Source organism: Protopterus annectens, chromosome 6.part0 (genome assembly GCF_019279795.1).
Source record: "Protopterus annectens isolate FY-2018-M chromosome 6.part0, PAN1.0, whole genome shotgun sequence".
Classification (NCBI taxonomy): domain Eukaryota; kingdom Metazoa; phylum Chordata; order Ceratodontiformes; family Protopteridae; genus Protopterus; species Protopterus annectens.
This window is the reverse complement of record NC_056737.1, coordinates 1,313,072,385-1,313,089,496: the sequence shown is the minus strand read 5'-3', so window position 1 is coordinate 1,313,089,496 and position 17,112 is coordinate 1,313,072,385.

Sequence of the window (17,112 nt, the reverse complement as noted above, 5' to 3'; positions counted from 1 at the left end):
TCCTTTCAGTCAGAGGGGCCTTCCCTGTTCTAACTGCTTTATTGGTTGTGTGTGGGTCAAGTACCCATTTGAGTTAGAGGGTCTTGACCCTCCTTGCTTTCTTTCTTTCTTTTTTCTTACTGTGTAAAAAGGGAAAAGTTTCTCTTTTCAGTATTTATATACTTTTTGGCATATTTGTTGTACCTGTGTCCTAAGCTGTTTAAAGTTTACTGTTGTTTCTGTTTTACAACTATGTCTAAGGAACATAAACCATCCGGTTTAAGAAGTGCACGAGGTGTGGGTTTAAAATGTCCATTACGGACGACCACTCCTCGTGCGTCTATTGTCTTGGCGCCAAACATCTCCAAGAATCCTGCAGTGTGTGCCATGCGTTTTCCTCTCGAGTCCTCCAGGAGAGGAAAACAAATTAATCCTTAGAGGATTAATCAAGCCTTCTTTGAGGAGGCTTTATCTTCCTCTCCTTCTTCTAAAGAGAAGCGTCGGCTCCGACCAGTCAGTCGGAGCCGACGGCTAAGAAAGGCAAGCAGACTTCTCCATCGGCTCCACGGACTTGGAGCCGAGGTCGAACGGTCTGCCTCGATGCCTCCTACCTCGACCCCTCTGGTTTCGGAGCCGAGGTCTGGAGCATCGAGAGGCGGGTCATCCTCATCGGCTCCACTGATATTGGAGCCGATAAGGGTCATCGGCTCAGACACTTCCCCCTCAGAGCCGAAGTCTTTATCGGAGCCGAGAGAAATTTCGGTGAAGGCTTCCTCGGAGCCGATAATAGTGGAATCCTTTTGGAGCCGGTCCCCAGGCCCTTCGGAGCCGATGGAGAAATCGGTTCGGGCCCAATTGGTATCCTCGAGATCTTCCAGGATGTCTGATTCGGACATCGACAGGGTACTCCTTCGACTCTTCCAGTCTCCGGTGTTCCAAAAGATGGTTTCGGCTCCAGCCCATTTGGCTTCGGAGCCGATGGTCCACTCCCTTACAGTTCTTCCTCCTCCAACAGCTTCGGCACCGTTGGAGCGGGTGTTGGTGGAACCAGTGGAGGTGTTAGGGTCAGACCCGACCCTTGCTCCGACTCCGGCTCCTGGGTCGGAGTTCAGTGCATGGACTTCTTCCTTCGGCCCTAGGGGAGAGGCTTCGGGATTGATGCCTTCGGTCCCAAGTCTTCCTCTTGGTGCGTCGGCGGCGGGAGTACCATCTACTGTCATGGCCACGGAGGGGGGACCTTCCCAGGATTCTGGTGGTCCCGCCTTCAGGGCTATAAGGAGTGCTCTAGCCAAATCTTCTTTGGCCACCTCCACAGTTTCCCGGCTCCTTCCCTACTCTTGGAGACTGGGTCGTTGGCAGTTCCCCTGTCAGCAGACAGCGGAGCCCCTGGGCCTCAGGTTACCCCCGCTGGGGTTTCTCCCCCTCCTGGAGGTCCTTCTGAAGCCTCTTTGGATGAACCTCCCAGGAAGAAAACGTGCAAGAGGAAGCACGTTGACTCCCCTGACGAGTCTTTGACATCTGACGCCGATCTCGATGATGCAGAGGGATCCCCCAAGTCGTCCTCGGATGATGTCTCCTTTGCAGACATCCTTGAAGCCCTAAAACAACGAGGCGGCTGGCAGTCCAAACCTCCCTCTGCTGATGAGTCGGTGTTCCTGAAGGCCTTCGGAGCTCAGCCCTCCGCCTCCTGGGTGTCTCCGCCCTTTGACGAGCTCTTGGATTTCATCTGTCGAAGGGCGTGGGAACACCCGGACTCTGTGGAACCGGTGCCCGCTCGTCCAAACAAATTTCTTTCAGCACCCCCAGATAGAGAGTTCCTCACAAAAGGTGTGGCTGTGGATGCTATGGTGGTGGCATCTGCTACACAGCAGGATGTAGCAGAGGCTTCTACGTCCGTCCATCCTCCTAATAAGGAGTCTAGGAGCATGGATCGGTACGGCAAGCGCACCCTTAGTTCAGCAGCCTTTACTTTGAGGTCTCTGAACTACCTAACACACTTTACGAGATTCCAGAGGGATCTGATTAAGGAGCTATCCGATACCCTCTTAAGTAACCTGCCTGAGGAGCTGGCCCAGACGGTTGGATCTCAGCTGGCTACGATGTCATCCATCTCGAACTCGTCCATGAGGCTCATCTCGTATGTGGCCGAGGGGGCGAGTAGAGCGGCAGGTACAGGCATTGCGCTACGGAGGCAAGCCTGGCTTCGCCTGTGTCATTTTGCGGAGGCCTTCAAGTCTTCATTCGCCGACGGCCCATTTGATGGGTCCTCCCTGTTTGGGCCCAAGGTGAAAGACACACTTACCCGCTGTGAACAGGAGGGTAAGACTCTGACTGCCGTAGAGGCATGATTTTCCACTCCCTTTCGGCCTTATTCCAAGGCTAAAAGAGGAGGGAAGATGTGGTTCCGGAGATCGCAGAAGTCTTACTCCTCTCAGCAGGAAGGTTCCCCCTCCAGAGGCAGAGGAGGGGGAAATTCATCAGGAAGACGCCGTCCCAGAGGCGGCAGAGGCCCCCACAACACTGGAGACCGCGAGTCCTTTCGTGGCTCCTCAACTTTTCATAGTCCCTGAGGGATTGCCCGGCTGTGCTGCTCCGGAGCCAGTCGGGGTCGTTCGAAGCACCTAAAGGCCTGGGAAAGGATCACTCAGGACCGATGGGTGCTTTGAATTATCGCCGGAGGTTACACCATCCCATTCTGTTGTCCCCCCCCTCAGTCCAAAAGAATCCCGGACCCGCCACCCAGTCAACGGGATACCGCAGCCATGGCAATTTCAAAACTGCTGCAAGAAGGAGCCATCCAACCGGTCCCCGCAGACCAGAGCGGATTAGGGACTTACTCAAGATTCTTTTAGTGCCAAAAGACCGGGGACTTGAGGCCCATTTTGGACCTAAGCAACCTAAACCGTTCAGTCAAGAAGTCCAAGTTCCGAATGGTCACTTTGCAAACCATTCTCCCGTTGTTGGAGAAAGGTGTTTGGATGTGCTCCATAGACCTCAAGGACGCGTATTACCATATCAAAATACATCAAACGTCCAGGAGACACTTGCGCTTCAGCCTAGGAAGCAGTCATTTTCAGTTTCGTGCGCTGCCCTTTGGTCTCACCATAGCCCCCAGGGTGTTCACCAAATGCTTGGCAGTAGTGACTGCTCACTTGAGGAGTCTAGGATTCTAGGTGTTTCCGTACCTAGACGACTGGCTTCTAACTGCCACCTCAAAGCATCTACTTCTACAGAGCCTGCAGGCCACAACATCACTGGGCAATTCCCTAGGAATCACCTTCAATTGGCCAAAGTCTGTGTTACGGCCATCTCAAAGGATAAAATTCATAGGGGCAGAGATAGATTCAAACCAGATGCGGGTCTATCTACCTGCAGACAGAATTCAGATCATACAAAGTCAGGTTCGAGCCCTACTCCCCAAGTCCAAAGCCCCAGCCAGAATGGTCTTGCAACTATTGGGATCGATGTCTGCCACAGTTCTGCTAGTTCCCTTGGCAAGATTACACATGAGAATCCTCCAGTGGCTTCTCTCAACTCAATGGTCCTTTCAGGAACTCCCTCTCAATCATCTAATATGGATCACAGAATCTTGCAGACGAGACCTTCGCTGGTGGCTAGTGTCTTCCAATTTGGATCAGGGATGACCCTTTGCTCTTCCTCCTCCGGCAGCCACGTTGACCACGGACACCTCCCAGACGGGGTGGGGGGGGCATTCCCTGGGCAGGTCAGTCCAGGGCAAATGGCATCCAGAAAAGACCTCTCTCCACATCAACATCCTAGAGATGAGAGCAGTACTCCTGTCCCTTCAAGCCCTTCACTGTTACCTCCCTCAGGGCATAATTGCTGTTCACACGGACAACATGTCAGTTGTCTGGTACCTGAACAAGCAGGGAGGGACCAGATCCTATCCTCTTTGCAGAGAAGCGATGAGGGTCTGGGAATGGGCAATCTCAACCAATCGCTTCCTAGTGGCAACTCACATACCGGGCAAATCCAATGTCGTAGCCGACAGGTTGAGCAGGACCATTCTCTCTCCTCACGAGTGGTCTCTGAACATAACTATTACAAGACAGATTTTCAGCGAATGGGGAGTTCCTTGTTGCAACCTCTTCGCGACTCCTCTGAATCAGTGCAAGGATTTTTCTCCCTATCCCGGCTCGGGAAGAGCCCTATGGACGTTAGTCCATCCTTGGCCCACCGGCCTGCTTTATGCCTTCCCTCCAGTTCCGCTACTACCCAAGGTAATTCAGAAGGCTTCTCTCTTAGGAAGCAAGATGATCTTAATTGCTCCTTACTGGCCTCGTCAAGTCTGGTTTCCCTATCTTCGGAAACATGCTCTGGAAGGTCCATGGTTCCTGGACCAGATCCTAGACCTACTGACTCATCAGTCGGGACTACTACACCAGTCCCTGCACACATTAAGATTGACGGCCTGGCTCCTCCTCTTCCAACCATAGTCAGGAGACATGCACTAGACACAGAGGTAGTGCGCATATTGTCTTCAGCCCACAAGTCGACTACGAAGAAACTTTATTCTAGCAAATGGAAAAGATTTGCTATATGGGCTCAACTCCGGGGCCTGGACCCCATTTCAACTCCCGTAGCAGAAGTACTCAAGTTCCTAACCTCTCTTTTCAACCAAGGCTTTTCTGTTTCTACCATCAAAGTACAATTGGCAGCAATTTCTAACTTTCATGAATCCATAGACCCACCTTTAATGAGCAACAGGTTGTGTAAGACCTTCTTGAAAGGTGCTGCTCTATTAAGACCTCCAGTTTCTCATCCTGCACCTCCATGGGATCTGGATATAGTATTACGTGCCTTAACTTCTTCCCCCTTTGAACCGGCAGCTACCTGTGATTTAAAGTTTCTATCATGGAAGACAGCTTTCCTAGTGGCAATTACTTCAGCCAGAAGGGTTTCAGAACTTCAAGCTTTGTCAGTAAAACCTCCGTACTTGGTTTTCATCCAGACAGAGTTTCCCTCAGACCGAATCCTTCTTTTGTTCCTAAAGTCTGCTCTACTTTATGCTTACAACAGTCATTAGAGCTCCCAGTGTTTTCCCAAAATACTCCAATGAAGCGGAATTTATTTTCCACACACTAGATGTCCATAGGCAGTTACGTTTTTATTTGGATAGGACCAAACAGTCAAGGAATACAGATCAGTTGTTTGTGTCCTTTGCAGAAAACAAATTGGGCAGCGCAGTCACAAAGGTCACTATTGCCAAATGGATCAGGGACTGTATTACTCAAGCTTATATTTTTTCTAACGAGGAGCTTTCCACCTCTGTCAAGGCTCATTCTACAAGGGCTATGGCTACTTCTGTAGCATTTCATTCTAAGCTTGCTATTGGTGACATTTGTGCTGTGGCTACATGGTCTTCCCCGCATACTTTCATTTCTCACTACAAATTAGATGTGGCATCTAGAGGACGAGCTTCATTTGGTTCCACAGTGCTCAGGAGTGTTTTCCAATGAGCCACCTGGGATTTAGGTGCTAGGGACGCTGTCCCATCATTCAGAATGTAGGCGAGATCGGATCACATAACATCTTTTAGTTATGTACTCACCATAACTTCAGATGTTTGGGATCCGTCTACATTCCTAATAACCCACCCTCCTTCCCCCTTCCTTGGAGATCAGAGGATATCAGAAGGTCCGAATCCTGTTGTTTCATCGTGAAACATCTAACAATGTTATATAAACAAGCTGTGCATGTGTGCATGAATGCGGACAAACAAGATCTGGGGGATTAGTGGTTGTGCATCCTGGGATAAAGAAAGCTCAGCCAATAAGAGACCTCGCTCTATAGCATAAGCGTGCCGAGTCGGAGCCGAGGTATCGGCTCCGAACCCATCATTCAGAATGTAGGCGAGATGGATCCCAAACATCTGAAGTTATGGTGAGTACATAACTAAAAGTTTTCCATTCCCTGCGGGCATTCTATAGAATGTTCTATAGCATCTTCCTGTGACACCTTCTCTTTGATTTCATCCTGTGTCATCCATTGCTCTGTCATATGTGAATTCACTGCATTATCACTCATCAACATTGACTGCATCAGACTTTCCATAGTTTCCTGTTCCTTCCCTTGCTGTCTAGCTTCAAGTGAATGTTTATACTGGTTTCCTGTGGAAGGCTCCAAAATATCTTCATATGGCACCTGACCAGTTACTTCCTGTTCCACTGATTTCCCCTTAATTTGGATATCCATTGCTCTATCCTGTTGTGGTGCTTTCTGCATTAGATTTTCTACACTGAATCCTTTACTTTGCAGGTACTCCATGACCTCAGTTTCTATTTCTTTAACTTCTCCATTACTAATCTTTTTTTCTTCTTTACTTCTGAGCCTTCTTATTTTTTGTATTGTACAGTTTTCCATATCTGCATTAATTTGCCTGTATTTCTCTTCAAATGTCTTTGGGGCTGCTCTTTTTGTATTGGTTTTTGCTTCTTCCTTTGCATAAATATCATACCATATTAAATCTCTTTTTCTTTCCCATGTCCATATTTCTTCTTCAGATGTCTCCTGATCTTCCTGCTTCTCCTTACTTTGGGGACTCACTCCATCATGCCGTGATGTAGTCTGTGTTAGACTTTCTACATTAAATCCTTCACTTCACAGATACTCCATAACTTCATCTTCTTTTTCTTTAATTTCTGCTTTACTAATCCACATTCCATCTTGGTGATATTAATTTTTTTATTGTGAAATTTTCCATATCTGGATGCCTTTGCCTGTATTTCTCTTCGAATATCTTTGTGGCTGCTTTCTCTGTATTAATTAACTTGGCTTTCTCCTTTGCATAAATATTGCACCATATCAAATCTCTCTCTTTCCCATGTCCATATTTCTTTTTTATACTTTTCAAAAATGTCTAGGTTTTGTTGTTTACATTTTTGCACTTCTTCAAATGTTTCTTTTTCCGAACAGATCAAAGTTTCTTGATCTATATGCTGTTTTTTCAAAAATCTGTTGTATTAACAAATGCAATTTTTTATTTGAACCTTCTGACAGTTTTTCCTGTAAAAATATTTTTCTTTCCTCTAATTTATCTCTTAATCTCTTTGTATATCCTCTGTCTGGTAATTCTGGGCTTTTTGCATAATAGTAGCAATACATAATTTCTTTCTTATCCTCAGTAGTCCACTCTGTCGTCTTTATGGTTCTTCTTTGGCCTATTAGTTTTTGTGATTTTTGTGGACTGCTACTTGGGGGGTGCAGTCCTCCCCTTCAGCCTGGCCTAGCCCCATTGTAGGAATGTTTCCGGATTTTGAGAATTATACACTGTCATTTTTTCCTGTCCTGGCACCACTGTGCCTACCAGGATTGGGCACTTTTTTATCCAGGGACTTGTGCACATAGCTATGTTTTTTTTTTGTTTTTGACTTACTTCTGACCATGATATATGCTATATAAATACAGTCTATATATGAATGAGTGAGATTTTGTGAAAAACAGGGTCCACCTCGTGAAGGTACTCACCAAGACATGAGGATGAATTCAACTTCAGCAGTACTACTCTCCTTTGCTTGATAACTTTTCATCTCTCCATTTGGACCCCTATCATCCACCACTGTGGAGACTGGAAGATGATGGTGGTGACTTTGGATGTACACCAGGCCCTTCCTGTGGATTGCCCTGGCTGCGGAGGGTGCCAGTCCCAACAAGCATCCCACACCACCTGGCAGCTAGCAGCTGACTTAGAAGTGGTGTGAACTATGTGAATCTGATTGTTTAATTAAAACAAGCATGTCAAAGGCCTGAGACAGGTGTTGACATGATGTGATTTCTGTCCAGCGCTTTGAATGTCAAAGTGAAGAAATTCAAAGAAGTGCGGGCAAACAGAAGGAGTAACTATGACTCTCTTAAGGCAGCCGAATGCTTTTATAAAAGCTCCTAAATATTTATCCACTGATTGGTTCCCTAAAATTAGTCACTCTGTTGTTCACTCTCCTGAAAGCTTTTTATAAGAATGATACAGCAGTGCAGCTTCCAACATGAGTCTCAATTTCCTGGGGAAAGAATTCTGAACAAAACCAAACAGCAAGAGGGCAGAAGCATGAAGATCAGGGACAGATTTAAATTGTACTCTTCAAACTATAAAGTCACTGGTGTAATAGGTTTGTATTACCATATATTGCCAGAAGGGAAGAAGTCCAAAACACAGCTCTATGTTAGTCTAGAGGCTTACTCCTAATGATTTGCTAGACATTATAAATTTCCAGATCAAAATATAAGGTAAAATTTCAACATTCTGCAATGTTGTAGACAGTTTAGAGATAGGATCCTTAGCCACCCACCTCCAAAGCAAGAACAAACCCAAAAGTCATCCCAGCTATACTGTAACATAATGGTCTACTAAAAGCTGCAGTGAAAAGAAATGTGAAGTAACAATGACAGCTTTACAAAACTGTACAACTAAGCTGCAGAATGTTTCCTTGTAACTACTGCCTTTAATAAGGAACTAGACCTTGAACTGAGAATTGGCAAACAAGCACAAACAACACACCCACATCAAGTGACTAGACATTATGGGCATACTACAGACAAAATACCAATAACAGCAAACTTGAACACAAAACAGTATAAGGAATCACATGAAATCTGGCATGGATGGGATCATAGAGACACACCACCTATCCTCAAAGCCTGACACTACTAGGAAAATCAAAGTAAAGCAGAATAAACCAAAATAAATTAATTCTCACTAGGAAACCTGTGATAACTCTGCCATGAAGAAGAAAAACAACTATGTATACATTATCGCCTAACAGCATACTCAAGAGGGCTTTAACACTGAAAAGCTGTGCAAGATACTGAAATTAAAAGAACAAAACAGGGCTAAGCTCAACTAACACTGGTCACAGGGTGAGCAGACACTACACCAGAGATTCTGTTCTGGCACTGTCCCCTTGAACTCATATAAATATCCCAAATCTGCCCTGGTTAGGAATGTCATGTCACTAATATCAATGACACTGGCCTCAAGAACACAAAAATCTGCAGTGTGAATACATGCTAAATTGTGCATACAATATAATATAACAAATGCTACAGTTTCAAAAAAGTTATTCATATGCATGCAGTTTGGTGTGGCAGTGATAAAAGGGATGATACTTTAGCGATCTTTAGTTCCATATAATGGAATATAATTACTATTTTGAAATATATTTCGAAGAGTATCTGAGTGATGATGATCTTTGGGTGTCCTACCACTAAGATCAGCGATATGATTTTAGATGGAGCTTCTCCAGCCCCAGACAACCCCTGATGACAAATCCTGGACAACTTTCTGGCCTGCTCCATCACCACACACCATGTTTATTCTATTCCAAGACCAACTATACAAACAATACATTCCTCTTATAAATAACGCATCCTTAAATGTGACATATTATTGTATTTAAAACATCTAGATTCAAAAACTTAACCAGGGTATTAGTTATAATAAATAGACATTATGAAGGGTTATTATATGTTCTCTCTTTGTTTTTTTAACTAATATTGGTTTTGTGTGTATGCTTTTAAGAACTGTTTTAAATGTTTAATTATGGTCTAATTATGTATGGCTGGCTGAGTCAGATGATTTTATGTGACCTCTATTTAAAGTTTTTGAAAGAGCATTTTTAGTGATGTACTGATGAAGGGTGTTAACCCGAAAGCTTTTCATTAAATATTTGTCGTTTATTCCTGTGTGGTTTTGGAGGTTTTGTAACTATAATTCATATTAAAACAGGTGCCAGCCAGGGTTTTGTAATATGTAATCCCTGTTGACCAATAAAAGACTTAGCTCCCTGCTTACTTTACATAAAAAGGATTTTTTAAAGACTATGAGAGGTGTAAGATACAAGCTTTTCATCAAAAGGAAGGGGAAAAAACGTTTTATTTACATTCTGCTTCCGCATTTTAAATTGCACTTATTGTGCCCTGTGTGGTAATATTTTTTTGTACTTCCCTTCTATTTGACATTTATCTGTTTGCATTTTTTTAGCTTGTTCTGGGATCTTAATCTTGTAGCTTGATTTGCAGTTATGAGAAGATTATGTATTACTGTAAGATTTTAGCATTATTTATACAATGCACTGCATTTCTATTTCCATAAGTAGAACTGCATGCAAAATGTCGTTTTTATTTCTGTTTTGAACCCAGTCCAGACAATCTTGTGGATTATTTCATAGCTGTGGCAGGACTACATTGCTGTTAAATTTCTGCATGGTCTGAGGCCTTAGTCTGTGGCAGGATTCCAGTAAGTATTGTCAGTTCTGCTCCAGAATTTATGCCTCAGTACTCTTTATAGCTGTATATGCCTGCTTAAAGTTATATTCCAGTAATCTGGTGCCATAATCTGTTGTAGGATTGCAGTTGTGGCAGTATTGTGAATTCTGCTCCAAGATTTGTGCTTCAGTACTTTTTCTAGCTATATATACCTGCTCAAAAGTTGCATTACTGCACCATTCTGTTTACCTTGCTCCTTTTTTTCCCCTGTTCTTCCAGTCTGCCCTACTCCCACTAAGGCATTAAGCTAAACGTTTCTGAAATTCTAACCACAGAAGTTAGGATCTGTTTGAAATTTTTCCTGCAACCTCCCTACCCTTTACTTGTTGTGGTTTTAAAAGGCTATGTCTCTGGCTTCTGCCCCTTGTGGTAATCTGACTTCTAAAGTCCCTTTCCCCATTCTTTCATTGCTATTCTTGGTTGTGTAACCATATATATATATATATATATATATATATATATATATATATATATATATATGTGTGTGTGTGTGTGTGTGTGTATGCTAAGTGCCCACCAGCAAACCAGTATTGCACGTGAGTAAACCTCCTTTACTAAAAACTTTCTCCTGCTCATTTTCCCAGAGCTCCCATGTGCTTTGCACCCTAACTATATCATGCTCCGTCCTTGCAGATACCAGATTAATTTTATTGTTTTATACTTCAATTTATTCTTTACTGCTTTATTTTTACATTATTTGATAATTTTTAACTTTGAATAATCCTGAAGGATTACCTTGTGAAGGTAGTCCAAGTTTTATTGTAGCATTACACTCAAACGTAGTCTTTCTTTGTGTTATTGCATCAAGAGGTTAGCAGTGCCCTGTACAGACACAAATGTCCAGAAAGAACATTTTATCTATAAAACCTCCCTTAGAATTGAAACCTGTAACTTAGTGTGGCTAAAGCAAAGCCATTGTGTGGAGTTAAGATTAGAGCAGTTACTTTGCACATAAAACAGCCCTACTATCAGCTATTAGCACAATTTAACCTAGTTTATTGCCAGACCCCAGAGACCACCCAAGGACACCTCTGTATAACTCAGTTCATGACCTACAGTTTCCCATCCAATACAGGTCTGAATAACATGGATATACAATTTCCAAATCTCTCCATAGCCAGCTTGGTAGCAATCATTCCATGTTCACAGATAACACTTAATCATTAACAAAACAAACACAGTATACAAGCCATGCACATACACAATTTCACTAAAGGCAAAAATCGTGCATATGAACAAGTTTGTCAAGAACACACATACTACATCCACCACACACATTGACCAACCTATGTTGAGGAACTAAAAAGCAGTCTTTCCAAACCTCTAAGATCCCCTAAGTCTATAAATGGTAATGTCTATCATAGGTTCATAAGTTCATAGGTAGGTACTAGGTTATCGGCCCTAGGGCCTATACAAGCCCAGACAAAAAGGTACCCTGGCCTTTGCCACCCAAGAAAGTTATTTTCCTGTGCCACTGTCGATCAGAGCCACAGAAGTAATACCCTGGGTGAATTTCCTATTTCCCATCCAATCATCAAGATTTTTCTTGAAGAGTGCTAATGAGGAGCTTTGTTTGATATAGATAGGTAGTTTATTCCAGTGTATGGTAAGTCCCTGGGACAGGAATCTATCCCTCCAGCATGTTCTGTTTATTGCGGTGACAAGCTGTAGGTCCCTAGAGCGTGTAGCTCAGAGGGACTGGGATTTCTTTAAGTCTCCAGCAATCTCTAGAGCACTCATCAAAAGTACCACCAAACACCACATGCACTCCTACACCCAGTGGGGCCCGAAGAGCAAAGCCCATAACGCAAGCCAACACATTACTCAGGAGTCTTTCATAGGGGAACCCATTGTACAACACACAGATGTCCTACTCAACAGACTGAATAAGGAGAAGATAATGGTTAGTTGCTTATGTGGATCCAGGATCCACTAAGTTACATGCATACTCAAGTCGCTACGCCACAGATACCAGTATGATTCTGTCATAGACCTTGGAACCAGGATCCACTAAGTTACATGCACACTCAAGTCACTACACCACAGACACCAGTATGATTCTATCATAGTCCATGTGAGTGTTAATGATCTCAGACATACTTCCCCTGGACTATATGAAGACAGACACTGTTGAGCTTTATGAAAGTGTCTCAGGAAAGTATGTGCCTGCTGTATTGAGCAGCATTATACCTTCACCAAGGATGATGCTACATTATGAACAAAAGATGACTGACTTCACTAACTGGTTTAGTTTCTGGTGTCTTACCAAGAGGATTCCATAGTTGTCAGTAGGGAAGGGCATGGTTAATAGACCATTTTGCTTTGAAAAGGCTGGTCTGCTCCTGTCTCCCTAGGCTTCAGAATATTGGCAAAAAGTTTATCCACTCCCTTACAGTCTTTTTAGACAATGCAAAAATGGCAAACCTACAGACAGAGCAAATAAAACCTAAAGATGTTACTGCCAAATGACAGCCTAAACAAGACATTCCATACCCTACAAGCTTGGAGAATATAGATATCTGTGCCATTGCAGAGAAATGGTTTAAATCCATAGAATGTACTCTGATGGTGCAAGGCTTTGGTGCCTTGCACACATTTAGATCATCAGCTCTATGGACAGGGATAAAATGTGGAGGAGTATCAATCTATATTAGCAGCAAGCAAAAGTGTAGTTTGGTTAAACAGGACGATGCCCTGCAATGTATCCATATACACACACCCCAAACAAAGTCCAGTACCATATCACAGCAAGCGATGGATCAACCTCTACGTCCATAGAAACCCATGGCTTGTACCTATATCCATATGCATACACCCCAGACAAAGTCCAGTACCATATCACAGCAAGCTATGGATCAACCTCTACGTCCATAGAATCCCATGGCTTGTACCTATATCCATATGCATACACACCAGACAAAGTCCAGTACCATATCACAGCAAGCTATGGATCGACCTCTACGTCCATAGAATCCCATGGCTTGTACCTATATCCATATGCATACACCCCAGACAAAGTCCAGTACCATATCACAGCAAGCTATGGATCAACCTCTACGTCCATAGAATCCCATGGCTTGTACCTATATCCATATGCATACACCCCAGACAAAGTCCAGTACCATATCACAGCAAGCTATGGATCAACCTCTACGTCCATAGAATCCCATGGCTTGTACCTATATCCATATGCATACACCCCAAACAAAGTCCAGTACATATCACAGCAAGCTATGGATCAACCTCTACATCCATAGAATCCCATGGCTTGTACCTATATCCATATGCATACACCCCAGACAAAGTCCAGTACCATATCACAGCAAGCGATGGATCAACCTCTATGTCCATAGAAACCCATGGCTTGTACCTATATCCATATGCATACACCCCAGACAAAGTCCAGTACCATATCACAGCAAGCTATGGATCAACCTCTACGTCCATAGAATCCCATGGCTTGTACCTATATCCATATGCATACACCCCGGACAAAGTCCAGTACCATATCACAGCAAGCTATGGATCGACCTCTATGTCCATAGAATCCCCTGGCTTGTACCTATATCCATATGCATACACCCCAGACAAAGTTCAGTACCATATCACAACAAGCTATGGATCAACCTCTATGTCCATAGAATCCCATGGCTTGTACCTATATCCATATGCATACACCCCAGACAAAGTCCAGTACCATATCACAGTAAGCTATGGATCAACCTCTACGTCCATAGAATCCCATGGCTTGTACCTATATCCATATGCATACACCCCAGACAAAGCCCAGTACCATATCACAAGAAGCTATGGATCAACCTCTACGTCCATAGAATCCCATGGCTTGTACCTATATCCATATGCATACACCCCAGACAAAGTCCAGTACCATATCACAGCAAGCTATGGATCAACCTCTATGTCCATAGAATCCCATGGCTTGTACCTATATCCATATGCATACACCCCAAACAAAGTCCAGTACATATCACAGCAAGCTATGGATCAACCTCTACGTCCATAGAATCCCATGGCTTGTACCTATATCCATATGCATACACCCCAGACAAAGTCCAGTACCATATCACAGCAAGCTATGGATCAACCTCTACGTCCATAGAATCCCATGGCTTGTACCTATATCCATATGCATACACCCCAGACAAAGTCCAGTACCATATCACAGCAAGCTATGGATCAACCTCTATGTCCATAGAATCCCATGGCTTGCACCTATATCCATATGCATACACCCCAAACAAAGTCCAGTATCATATCACAGCAAGCTATGGATCAACCTCTATGTCCATAGAATCCCATGGCTTGTACCTATATCCATATGCATGCACCCCAGACAAAGTCCAGTACCATATCACAGCAAGCTATGGAGCAACCTCTACGTCCATAGAATCCCATGGCTTGTACCTATATCCATATGCATACACCCCAGACAAAGTCCAATACCATATCACAGCAAGCTATGGATCAACCTCTACGTCCATAGGATCCCATGGCTTGTACCAATATCCATATGCATACACCCCAGACAAAGTCCAGTACCATACCACAGCAAGCTATGGATCAACCTTTACGTCCATAGAATCCCATGGTTTGTACCTATATCCATATGCATACACCCCAGACAAAGTCCACTACCGTATCACAGCAAGCTATGGATCAACCTCTACATCCATAGAATCCCATGGCTTGTACCTATATCCATATGCATACACCCCAGACAAAGTCCAGTACCATATCACAGCAAGCTATGGATCAACCTCTACATCCATAGAATCCCATGGCTTCTACCTATATCCATATGCATACACCCCAGACAAAGTCCACTACCATATCACAGCAAGCTATGGATCAACCTCTACGTCCATAGAATCCCATAGCTTGTACCTAGACCTACTGGAGACTCTCATCATTAAACTAAGTACTTTATTCGTGGGAGACTTTTAACTATCCCTCTATAAACTGGGAAAGATACATAAAGGCACTGCAATTCCTGTACTCTATTAACACAAATACCCTTGACCAGATAGATTGCACATCCACCAGATGTTCAAACATACTAAGCCTGGTACTCACAGACATGGGAGAATGCTGCACCCCCACCCCATCCCCCAAGTGTCACATCCTCACCGGTGAGGTCAGGCCACAAAGCTGTCTCTTTCAAAATAAAAATCAACTTGATAACCCCAGCAAACCATGTAACAATTAGGAACTATTTCCAAAGCAAACTACAGTCTAATAAGCAGTAATTTATCAAACTTGAATGCCACTCCAACCCCAAGTTCACAACATCCTATGCGGAATTATTCACTGAGTCTGTGTACAACAATGTAAATTACTGTATATAGGCTACTGTACCTACTAGAAGTAAGTCCAAATTGTACTCTAAATACACCACATTGGTGAAATCCTAACTTTAATAGGGTATATAAAAAAAAGAAAAAAAAGTCTTGTCTAAAATCAGGAAGAGCAACTCCCATAATGATAGTTCTCTAATTAAACTAAACAAGAAACTAAGAGGACTAATTAAGCTCAAAAAGGCCAATTAGAAGCTCACTGGCTAAACACAAGTAAAAGGACTTCTACAGCTATGTCCAAAACCGCAAAGGTAGCACACATCAGTTTGCTGAACTGGTTGTCAATGGTGTCACCTTCACTAAGCAAAGCAATGTAGCAAATATGCTGCCTGGCAAATTCAGTTCAAACTTTACCCCCCCCCCCCCACACACACACGCACTCCCTCCCAACTCCCTCCATGAACTACCTACTTGCATAAAATCTCCAACTATTAACAGGGAGCAAGTCTTGACAGCGCTATCTAGGGCCTTAACTGGCCTCAATAATATCCTGGGATGCCTCTTAAATAGCTGGAAATGACCTATCAGAACCACTTGAGTCGCTTTTCAACTATAGCCTCAAAATAGGCTTTGTACCATGAGAATGGAGGGTGGACCGTCAACAGACCCTAGAAATGACAGAGTTATTAGTGTGACTAGTCTAATATGCAAAGTCATGGAACAAATTACCATGAAAATGATCAAGAGAGACATAGGCAACCTTCAGGCACTGGACCCAACCCAGACTAGCTTTGTCAAGGGAAGACTGTGTTTATTAAACTTGGTGAACTTCTTTGAGAAGATCACCAAGATGATGCATGAGAGGAAAATGGTGCATACCACCTATCTTGACCTGGCTAAGGCATTCACAGCAATACCACTCTTGGGTATAGTTGACAAACTCTCTGAACTGGGCATAAACCCTTACGTAACTCACTGGATTGCAAGCTGGCTAAAAGACATGACCCAGGAAGTCAGGAATGGTGATATTACCTCCACTATGAGACTGGTCACCAGTGGCATACCGCATGCTGGCAATGGTCCTATTTGGCATCTACTTCTTGAAGGTAAAGGCTAATGTCAAAGGCCTTTGGCTGACCAAGTTCACGCATGACTGCAAACTGGGAAATATCATATATTCCCCCATGACACGAACATCTTACAAGTGAGTCTTACACAGACAAATGACTGGTGTCACAGTCATGGACTAAAACTCAATGTCAAGAAATGCATTATAGTGCCTTTTAGGAAACTGCCCCCCCCAATCTAATTACTCATTGATAAGACATCCCTAAAATATGCCCAGTAGTCAGGGATTTGGGATATGTAAATATTAGTATGGCCTTTGATCAACAAGTGAATAGATAGTAAGGAAATAATTTTATGTTGCCAAATTTATAAGTAAGGCCATGGCATCCAGGTACAAGGAAGTCATAGTGGCACTTTATTCTACCCTTATCAAACCATTTTATGTTGTCAAATTTATAAGTAAGGCCAT